The 12,059-nt window shown below is 38.0% G+C and overlaps 1 pseudogene; it reads left to right on the top strand.

The window, feature by feature from the left end:
• LOC142143430 (cytochrome P450 2C5-like) overlaps positions 1–12,059 on the top strand; it is a 78,515-nt pseudogene that overhangs the window by 5,615 nt on the left and 60,841 nt on the right.

Below are 12,059 nucleotides of genomic sequence, written 5' to 3' on the forward strand. Positions count from 1 at the left end.
ATGGAGTGTAAGTGCAGGAGATAAAAACGTTGAAACTCTACACACACAATAAATTTGGACCGTAATAGAGGTTCCATCATAGACACTTATTCTACAGAGACAGAGTCCGTTGGATGGACATTGGTAGAATTAATACAGTTAGACACTTATAAAACTAAATAGACAAAGGTGGATTGCGCCCATAATAAAAAATTAAAAGACTACGCACACCATATATTTCACCTTAGACAGCATGCATCCTGGAGAATAAAGAGGTAGTAAGAAGCAGAGTTTATTGCAAGAACAGTGGCATAAGTAGATATTTAGACAAGTAGATGGATACCCAATTTGAAAATGTTACGTAATTTGATGGCACTATATAAATAAATGTTGATGATGATCAAAGGTGGAATGCACCCACAATAAAATAATTTCAAAGACTAGGCATACAATAAATTTAGAATGTAATAGAGCATCCATCATAGACACTTATGCTACAGAAACATGCAGAGTTCATTGGATGGACAGTGGTAGAATTAATACATTTAGACATTTATATAACTAAATGGATGACTGTGGCCTGCACCTTCATCTATTTATTTACTATACACTTCTCGTTGTGCAGAGTATTCATCGGGAGTTAAAAACGGAGCTTTCAAACACCTTGTTTTACTATAAGTGGTTTTCATGCTACTCATATATATTTGCAAGTATATAAATATGTCATGTATAAAATGTTTCATATCAATATGAAATGAATATAAATATGGAATGTATATATAATACATTTATGCTATATTAGTGAAGTGTAAAAAATATGTAATCCAAACAGTTCAGATAGGGCAATAGTTGGGCATCCCCCACAAGTAAGTAATTTGGTTGCTAAACTACTGTCTTGACCAGACAATGTAATTCAATTTGAAAGTTCACATTCTAAAAAATTAAAAGGACAGAATTTGGCACATCGGTCACTCAACCAGTAGTCAGGTGACAGTTGGCAGTTGAACGGCTTGTGTTTCCCATTGTATTTTTCCCTTTTTTGTTTGTTTAATAACATGTCATGCACTTAGAGTAAATAAGTCAAGTTGTATTTAGTGGTTCTAGTGACAATTTGTATATACAGAGTGTTTCAAGTAAGAATAACTTCAATTAATGATAAAACATTAGAGTGCCCACGTGTCACTGTCATATATTATTAAATAAATACATTTATTTTATTGGTGTTTTTTTCTATCAAAAATGAGTTCTTCATGAAGAGATTGTTTAAACAATCCTAATGCATTCTGCAAAATTTGTGGCAAAAACTCTTTCAAAAAACCCAAAAAAACCATCACAGACTTTTACTTATCTTGGGCATTTTGGCATGAGGCTTGGAGACCAAGACAAGTCTTGGGCACCTCTAAGGTTTGAAAAACCTGTGTAGAATGCTTACGATAGTGGAAACATTGAGACATTGAGAAAGGAAAAGTTCAAAATGTTGGTTTGCTCATGGTTTGGTGAGAGATGATGTTTCCACACCAGTGTTTAACACAGTGTCTGACTTTCCATTGTGAAATGTAGATGAAATTCAGGACTTAGGTGGCAGCAGCTGAAGTGAATATGAAGGAAACTTTGCAACACCTCAGCAGTTCTCCCATGAAGAGTTCAATGATCTCATTCTTATTGAGCAGTTCAATAATCTGGTTGAGCACTTCAACAACAGGGGTTACCACTTTTGTAGCTGAAGTGCGTGATTTGTTTGGGCCCCCACAAAAGAGAACATTTAGGCTGTTTCTTTGATAAACTGGAAGGAATAGATTTTTTTAACAAATCACTAATGGGCATTTGGCTAACAGTGGGCATCTTCCTATATGTTGATGAAAATGTTATCAGCCACTTCATCATCATCATCACTGATATCATGGTCATCATCACAAAATATTAGTTAATTTCCAATGGAATCTAAACATTCTGTTGATAATTGTCAGCAGGAATGGTTTTACTCATACAATTTGTAGCTGATTTTGATGAACACCAGTTTTTCTACATTATTAGGAAGTAGTCTCTTCCGAAGATCACTCAAAATGTTCCTGGCTGTGCTAATCACTCTTTCCAAGTCCACAATGGAGGGTGGGCAGCTTAAGTACATCATAGCTAGTTTGTACAAAGGGCTCCATATTTACTTTTTTCCTCTCAGAATTTAAAGGGACTGTCTGAGATACTTAGTTCTACTTTATCATTATCATCTGGAGGAGAAGCTGAAGCAGGATAGATGTCATGTGCAACTGGAGCCAACAGCTTGCTCACAAGGAGATGTTTACATCTGTGATGATTTCTGTCATTTGGAAAGAAATACATTACATATGATTTAAATCTAGAATCAATTATCGTTGCCAAAATGTAGTGATCCAATTTCAAGATGCTGCAAAACTGTGGGTCTGGAAAGAACTTTATCTACAAGGATGAAATACTTTGCTCAATCGCTTAGTTTCATCTTTTCCTTCAGTTTCTCCAACTGCAAGAAGTTTGATTAAGGGTATGACTTGACTCTGGCAGTGTCTGAACTGAATTCATTTGTTACAATTTCAAAGGTTTTCAGAAGCTTGCATAAAACAGTAGGAATCTTCAATACACTGGAGTAAGGTAACGTGTCCCCCTTATTCCTATCTCATGGTTTGATGTGTAGGTCTTGATGTTTGTTGGTGTTCCTCTTGTTGTTGAGGCATATAAAGTGTGAAATTCCACCTTGTTACTACCTCTTGCTTCAGTTGGTGGCTTGGCAGATGACACTTTTTTTTGACATTTGAAAATACCCAGAAATTTTACAGGCCACAAACAGGATCTCCTTCACTGACCTTTTATTTTTCAAGAAATTCCACACCACCAAGTATATTGTATGTGCAAAGCATGGTACGTGTTCAATGAATTCCACCCAGTCATAATGCATACACAATGTTGGCTCCATTATCAGCAATAAGGAATCTTGAGGAGAGTCTTAGTGTGGTGAGCCATTTTGCGTTGAGTTTTTCCAACAGATTAACAACAGTATGGTTCTTTCTGAAACCAGCAATAAACAGACTAGTTTGTCTGTGAATGACCTGGCATTGAGTGCTAGCTCTACTATGCAGTAAGGATGTTGATGACGATGGTGAAGCTACTGTCATTGCTGCTGCTGCTAATGGCGATACACCTACCCATTGGGATGTCTCAGTCATATAGTCTTTGTTTTGACAAAGCCAGCTTGTACACATATCCGCAGTTAAGCGGACAGTTTGTACAATGGCATTTTCTGAATGACTTTTTGCTTAACCTCACAGTATAGCCGAGTAATTGAAGTTATAGAGAAATGGAATTGAAATGGAATTTGATACTGTGAACACATGACCTCATCTATCGTCTAAACCCTGATGCATTGATCTTGGAAATTGGACACACATCCAATGCTAACATAGCTGTCTTGGCTTTAGTGATCTGCTGTGCAACAGGATACTGACTGCCATACTTGTTTCCTTTGCATATAAAAATGTGTGTTGAGAATCATGGATTGCATTAGGGGAGTAATTTGAAATTTGATAATTGGATGTTGGACTATGTACTAATAATGAGAAAGTTGATGAGGAAGGTGCTGACACCAGTGAGGATTGCAACTGTCTATTCATTCGACTGGTAGCTGATGCTCTGCTGCTTGCTCCTATACACAATTTACCATGTTTGGAAGCACAACTTAAATGAACTCACTGAAAATGATGTAACAGGGAGGAGGTGCCTAATAGATCAATGTCTCTACCTCTACTTATTTTGGCCTGACAAAGGCAACAGATGCCTTGAAAATGTTGTCTGGGTTTGGATAAAATATTTTCAAACAGAAGAGGTGCATTTTTTTTCACCTTATTCCCTGGCATGATAATGCGCTAATCACGGGCATGAGCTGCTGGTAACACTGGTGGTTACTTTAGTGGTACACAGTCATCATTGTCCTCCTCATTATCTCGTCAAAGAATAGCACATTCATTTTCAGATACACAGTTACCCCCTCATACTCTTGCACATTTGCAACTTCCAAAGTAGCCTCCTCAATTCCTATGTGAAATTCATCATCAATACTAATACTATAACTACCCATCCTTACATTTCCAAATGGTTGAGAACTTTTCGAAGGAGGCTGCTCTATAATGATATTGTCGGAATCTGAAACCTCAGACTCACATAGTACTCATGGATATCCTGCTTAGAATCTCCTCAGGATTTTGTGACTGCCCAAGTTGTTCTTCAGCCTCAATGTTATTTTCAGGCACTGATTCAGCAGTTTTGGACATGACAGTGACAGACCTACACTCTAAGCCATTGCTCCACGGGAGGTTTCTGTCCTCCCTGAGCTCGCCTTAGGACACCTGCGTTACGGTTTGACAGGTGTACCGCCCCAGTCAAACTCCCCACCTGCCACTGTCCTTGGAGCGGGAATGTATGGAATGTTAGCAATATTCTTTTTTTGAAACAAATCACCACATTCACCAGAAACCTCTCTCTTACCCCTGCTCCTTACATCAATAGCTGGGGGTAAATGTATGAACCTCCGGATTCTCCAACTCCGGCGAGTTCAGCGTCCTTAGCGCTTAAATTTAAGCGCTGAAGACGCTGAACTCGCCGGAGTTGGAGAATCCGGAGGTTCATACATTTACCCCCTGATGTTTTCTTTGAGATTGAATTGGACAAATGCTGTTTGGATTTTGAGGACACTTCATCATCATCACCATTTATTTATCTAGCGCCACTGATTCCGCAGCGCTGTACAGAGAACTCATTCACATCAGTCCCTGCCCCATTGGAGCTTACATTCTAAATTCCCTAACATACACACACACACACACACACACACACAGAGACTAGGGTCAATTTTGATAGCAGCCAATTAACCTACCAGTATGTTTTTTTGCAGTGTGGGAGGAAACCGGAGCACCCGGGGGAAACCCACGCAAACACGGGGAGAACATACAAACTCCACACAGATAAGGCCATGGTCGGGAATTGAACTCATGGGTCCAGCGCTGTGAGGCAGAAGTTCTAACCACTTCGCCACCGTGCTGCCCTAACTTTCTTCCCACATAACCTTATTTTCTAGTACAGGTTGTAAAAGTAAATATACTACTACAGCCAGTACTGGTACTGGTATGCTCCTGATCTGTACAGTGATCCATGGTTAACAAGAGGTGTAATGTACTATAACAAGTCAGAGATAAACTTGTAGCTGCCTGGCACCACACCAGTGGAACGCCCAATGAGATAAAGAAAAGGAGGGAATGTTATCTAACAATTCTTATAACCACAGCTCCATGATATACTTAAAATTTAGAAACTTATTTCTTAACAAACAAATTTTATGTTTTTTAATGGTTTTGTTGCTGACTCTACCAGGCAAACACCCTTTTTTAAATTAGAATAAATATTAGAATATTTAGCATATTTTGGGGGGGGGGGTGAAGTTACATTGACACTCACACGCAAACACCTTTTTTTTAATATAGATGTCACTGATTGACCCTTTTCAACTTGACAAGTATTGCAAAATTGAAAACAGTTTAGAATATATAAGTTCTGCTGCAGTGAGGCTCACAGCAAGACACCCATTTTTTTCCAGCTTAAATCAGATGTCACTGACCCACACAAGATTACTTTCACTAGAAAAACTTAAAATTTAAAAGAAAAAAAATAAATGTTTTGGGGTTCTGCTGCTAATAGTAATGCAGCAAAAGCACACTGTTTTTCTCTATTAAACATACTACATAGTTCAGAATGATATCTAACTCAGTCAATATACTACTACTACTATATATCCATTAACAATAACCAGAAGCCACTGCTCCGTCTAAACTCTGACAGATTGCAATTAAAACCAATTGATCAGCAAACTATTCTAGCTAACTGATCTCTACAGAACTGCTTTACAATAATCACAAAAAGTCTCTCTGTCCCTCTTTCACCTTGAATGCTACTTTCACTGCAACTAACAGCCTCCCTACACACTGTGTGTTCTTAAATGACACATGAGATAATGACCTGTTTGCTAAAAAGTGTTTAACTATTGTGAAAAAGGTAACCAGAACAAGCCCTGTCCAGCAGGGAAAGCTACAGACAGGGTTCTGCTGTTACCTGAAGGAAGGATTTTACTCACAGGCGCATGGGTGTGATTGCTGTAGTATGTTTGTGTGTATAAACAGACTGTGCAATCTGGTGGGCGGGGTGTCCAACATTGACTAGCAGCAAGACAATAGTTAGGGCTTGTGGGTATAGTTAGTGGCAGGAAGCCGTGAAACATATAACATTTGTGTTATGCTGATTTTATGTTGTATTAAAACAGCAACTTCTTAAGAGCTTAAGAAGCCTGGAGTGAATAGTCAGTTATTTGGTCATTTCTACACCATATAGAGCAGTGAATAATGTTTTGGTGCCTGAACCACAGGTTAAGAATTACTGATTGAATTGTTATCTCCTTTCTATGTAGCTATACATTGTTGCTGATGGTGGTAATCGTTTTCACAATTACCACCATTCCAACACTACAGTTAAATTTCGAATATGGGAAAAAACGATTGTAATGTAAGCAGACTTACCTTCAAATCAAAGCTGTAGATCTCTGATCGCAGCAGGATGATGACTGGAAGTTATTCCGACTATTCAGGTGTCTGTCAGTAGATTTTCACGTCATTGCGACCTGTATCACTTTTAATTTAAAGCGGCAATGACAGGCCCCACAGGTTAAGTGTTTAAACACTGAACCCGACATTGCCGCTTTAAATTAAAAGTGATACAGGTCGTGAACATCTACTGACGGACACCCGACTAGTCGGAATAACTTCCAGTCACCATGCTGCTGCGATCGGAGATCTGCAGCGTCGGTTTGGAGGTAAGTCTGCTTAGATTACAATTGTTTTTTCCCACATTCGGAATGTAAGTGTAGTACTCATCGGTGTCGGAACTATCCGCACCAGTAAAGAGTATCCAACCCGTTTCTCAAACCAGTTCATTGAATTGTTACAGAACTGAAAATTTTCCTGAACTTCTTGAAATTTATATTGACTAAAACAATTGAACCAACTGCAAACATATTGATCAATTTTGACTGTTAAATGTGCTATATGCCTTATTGTTATCTTAGGTGACCCAGAGAGGATTAGATCTGCTCAGAATAAAATGGGAAACCGATCTAAGGGTTCTTTATGATGAGGAGTGGAATACCGTGGAGGGAAGTGCTAGACATGCCACATCCTTTATTAAGTTTTAGCAGATCCATTTTTACATTGTACACAAAGTATGCTTAACACCAACCAAGATGCCCGGGATGGGACTGTGCACCTCTTCGGAGTGCCCCAGGTGTGGTATCACTGAGGGCACTTTTTGGCATCTTTTATGGTCTTGTCCAGTCCTTCTGTGGCCAAATATAGGACTGTATCTCTTCCACACTACCTCTGATCCCTTTTTTATGCCCTAAGATCCGTCTATTTGGCACTACACTTGAAGAAACTGTAAGTAAACCACTCTTCAAATATATATTTACCTTAACCTCCCTGGCTAAGGTTATTATAGCTGGGAGATGGATGGCAACTGAACCACCAAGTGTAACTCACTGGATCAATCTAATTACTAAGGTATGGAGACATGATCGATTCATGTATGAATGTAGAAAGGCCATACATAAATACCATAAGATATGGCACCACTGTTATGAATCAAATTATGTTTTCCACACTTATCGGGATGGTATGGAGGGTTTGGGTAATCACCAGGTGAATGATTAGCATTCAGCCCTGTGCAGCTTAAATTGATCTGACCTGGAGTGTGATGAAAATCCTATGATGATATCATCATCTTAAAAGTTCACAAGATATCACTGTATAATGTTTATAGCGATATAGGCAGAGATAGATGTTCGTTAGATTAGATGTTAAATAAGTCATTTGTATGTTGTAACTAAAATATCACCATAAAAATACTTTATTAATGTAAATGTATGATGCATAATAGAGTAAGAGTTATTGAACAAGTTTTTGAACATCAAAACAGTAAATTTTGATACATTTACAAGACTGTTTAACATTTTTTCATCTCTAATTATCTCTCCAGCCGCTAGACGGTGCCAATATTCATCCACAGTAATAATATAGCATCGGGCAATCTCAATGATCCCTGTATTACCTTTTTCAGATCCTGAAATAAAGTTAAGGTGATTATTTCTTGCTTGTACTCAGTAGTTAGAAAAAAAGTTGATATTAGAGTTGAGTGGTTCGGATTCGGAGGAATCAGACAGATCCGAATATTGGGGTTCTGAGACGAACCGAGTCATAGCGCTGTTCTGAACTCCAAATTCAGATCTCAAATCAAGGAGAAAACATAATTTCTGGTAACATGTCAGGTCATTCGAGTTTTGGATCAATATCTTTTACATATATCCCGCTTTTCCTATCTGCCATTTTCAAAGTTGTAGCATGTGGGTAGGAGGTTGGCTTCAATTCTGTACTAAAACAACAGCTTGGATAGGAGTGGATAGGGTGAAAGAGGCAAGCTATATTGTAATAACTGTGATTGTACTGCAGTTTATTTAAAGATCAATCTGCTAAAATTGTTTGCTGATCAATTGAATGTCAGAGAGTAAATAGTAGACAAGCAGTGGCTACTAGTTGTTGTAACAGTATTTTATGGAATAGACATACAAACTATTTAGTAGATAAAAAGCAGGGTGCTGCATGACACTGAGCAGCCCACCTCAAACAGCAAATAGTTGTCTTGCTTTAAAAATCCAAAGTGTTTCAAACTGAGAGCAATTTGGGAGGGCTAGTATCAGTAACATCTTTAGCAATAAGTTGCCAAAAAAAATAGAGTGCTCTTTGACTCTGAGCAGCACCCTCCCCCCAAATAAAATTTTAAATATTTCTTTCAAGAACCAAGTGTCAGAAGAATTGTAAGGTAACATTACCTTCTTTCCCTATCTAATTGAGGGTTCACCTGGTGTAATGGCAGCTACAAGTAGCTCCAAATTCAATTAGAATTGCTCTTCTTGTCAAGCATGGATCACACGTGTGACACTTGTGCTCAAAAACAGTAGGACTATTGCAACCCTTACCTAGGTCGAGTTAGTCATAGGCACACATCCCAAAGGACTTTGTCTTTGATATCCCATTGTCAGGAGGCAATACTATACAGGAAGTAATACTATATAGGTGGTGGTAGAAAGATGCTTAAAAATTACCCATTTTGGGCCCCTCAAGGGTTTTACCTTCTACTGCCTCTCTAGCCGATCTGTTTGTTAAGGAGATCTTTTGGCTTCATTGATGCCTGGAAAAGATAATTTTTGTTCAGAGCTTCTATATGTTATCTTGATTAGTATTTACTCGTGATTATTGACCTGGTTTGTCCCTGTTTATGTGATACTTGGATCCCAACTTTCTATCATGCAGACATATTGGTTTTGATATTTATTTAGCTTTCCCTTACAATTCCCCTGCCTGTCGATTCTTTCTTGTTTTACCTGTATCCCAATGACTTTGACTAATTTGACCATTCTGCCTCCTGAGATATTGACCTGTAGAGCTCCACCCACCTTCCTAAGGCCCACTTCGGTGAACCACAACCTGATTACTACACACAGCCATAACCTTCCCTGATTTCAACAGGCTCTGGTGAATAACAGTAATAAATTAGACTCTTCACCACCGCACTCTGTGTCAATCCTAGGTGGTGTTGTACCCACAACGCTTGTCCTAATGGCATGGAAAGGTTCTATTCCTAAAAATGGATCATTTTAACATTATCTTGACTGTTTAGACAGATTTCTGTCTTTATTAAAATAACCATTAGTATGGAATCATAATCATGCTGTTCTCCCTGCTATTATTCACTCCTTTGATTATTGAGATACTACTTTGGGAGATCAAACTTTTATTTCTAATGTTAAAATAATAATTACACTGCTGTTTACTGAACCAAAGCATCAATAAAAAAATGTAATTTAAGACCAGCTTTCCTTAAACTTGGCACAAGCTTCATTAGTCCTAATTCCTTATCTGAACCCAAAGTTCAGCTTTGTAGAGCAAATACTGATAAACAATGACATGCACCTGTTCATGCACAAAGCAGGGAGCAGAAAAAGAAGTCATTGACTATTTATAGAGAGAAATGTGGTATCTTTTAATGTGAAATGATAGGCAGATCCAGGCATTCCTTTGTGAATAGAGGCTACTTATATGCCTTTTATTGCACCCAAATCCAAAAACATTAATTTTTTGTAAAGCGAGTTCTTTAAATGAGAGAGGGCACATTTAAAGTTTACAAACTGCAAGACATTTTGAAAAAAAACTACCTACTGTAGAAGTTGTGAATAAAGTTCCACCAATTAGCAAATACTGGTCAGAGAGAATACTTAAAAATTAGAAGACTCCAGAAGATGTCCACAGTCCCATGCATAGAGGGATTGGATTTCAAGGGTCTACCATATGTTCCTGATGTGTACAAACAAGCTGTTTTGGGTCCAACAATCTTTAGTATGCCTGTTGTAAAAACAGACATACTTATTTCCAATAAGGCATAATATTAAACCCTTTTAACCTTGGTAAGGTTAGATCTTAAATCAGTAGACTCTGACACTGTATAAAAAATGTATTTATCCACAGGAGTCGATCGTTCAGCTCCCCCCTCTCTGGTGACAAGTTCTCCTGATGGATGAAAGAAGAAATAACTATTGCTTGTACTGACTGTATATGTATGATAACTGTTTAAGTTTTCTAATAAAATACCTATGTTTTGTCTTTCCTATCTAGATTTTACAGAAGACTTTGTATGCCATGGACCCTTTCACAATTATTCTGTCCGCTGTCATCATCTTATTTTTGGCCTATGTTTTTACCAATCGGAAACAACAAAGTTATGAGAATTTCCCTCCGGGACCAAAGCCTTTACCAATTATTGGAAACATACACATGATTGACATGGCAAGACCTCATAAAACACTTGTGGAGGTAATACTGTACATCTGATAAAACACCAGCAAAGCACTTATGCCTACTTTTAAAATAAATATGTTTTTAAACATTTTCTTTGCTCCATTAGTCCAGAAAGAACTACAAGGTAAATTAAATGTGAATAAGTCAAAGTGGGTAAATTCATTTCCCCAAATTATTAATAGTAGGAGAAATTGGAAGAAATGTCCACACATTTACTAAATTGAACTTCAAATGTAAGGAACTACAGTAGTTGTACAGGAGGGTGCAAATGCAGAATGGTAATTTACAATTAGCTCTGTTACTTGTATTCCTATAAGTAAAATACAAGTATCATGAGTTTGTTTGCTGTATTATTGCAATCTCTGCTTTCCACAATCAGAACGGTTTTATTTCATATGGCAATGTTATACTCTTCGTCCTTAAATGTCAAGAAATGATACCTCAACATCTGGGGCTTGATGCTGAGTTGAAATTATGCCAGTTTGCGTAGCATAAATTGCACAAATTTTCAATGTGCATGCCCACAAAGAGAATGTATATACACCACTGCAGACATGCACAAATTTGTCGCTTGTATCTCCTTACGACTGGAGAGACTAAACGGGAGAGGAAAGGAGCAGCCTGACAGAGGTTGAGTATAGTAAGGGAGGTCTCATAAATGTGGCTTATGTAGACCAGCACGGGACGCATATACATCTGTTGGGGGTGTATCTTTTGTTCCTGATAGAAAGTAGGTGCAAATACACTATATGGAAAAAACTATTTTGCCACACCTGTTAATTATGGAATTGAGGTGTTTTAATCAGACCCATTGCCAGAGGTGTATAAAATCAAGCACCTAGCCATGCAGTCTCCATTTGCAAACATTTGTGATACAAAAAGGGTAGTTCTGAAGAGCTCAGTGACTTCAAGCATGGTACTGTGATAGGATGCCACCTTTGCAGTAAGACGGTTTGTGAAATTTCATCCCTGCTGGATATTCCACGGTCAACTGTAAGTGATATTATTAGAAAGTGGAAGTGTTTAGGAACAACAGCAATTCAGCCATGAAGTGAAAGAACATGTTAAATCAAAGAATGGGGTCAACGAGTGCTTAGGCACATGGTGAGT

This window comes from Mixophyes fleayi, chromosome 3 (genome assembly GCF_038048845.1).
Source record: "Mixophyes fleayi isolate aMixFle1 chromosome 3, aMixFle1.hap1, whole genome shotgun sequence".
Lineage (NCBI taxonomy): Eukaryota > Metazoa > Chordata > Amphibia > Anura > Limnodynastidae > Mixophyes > Mixophyes fleayi.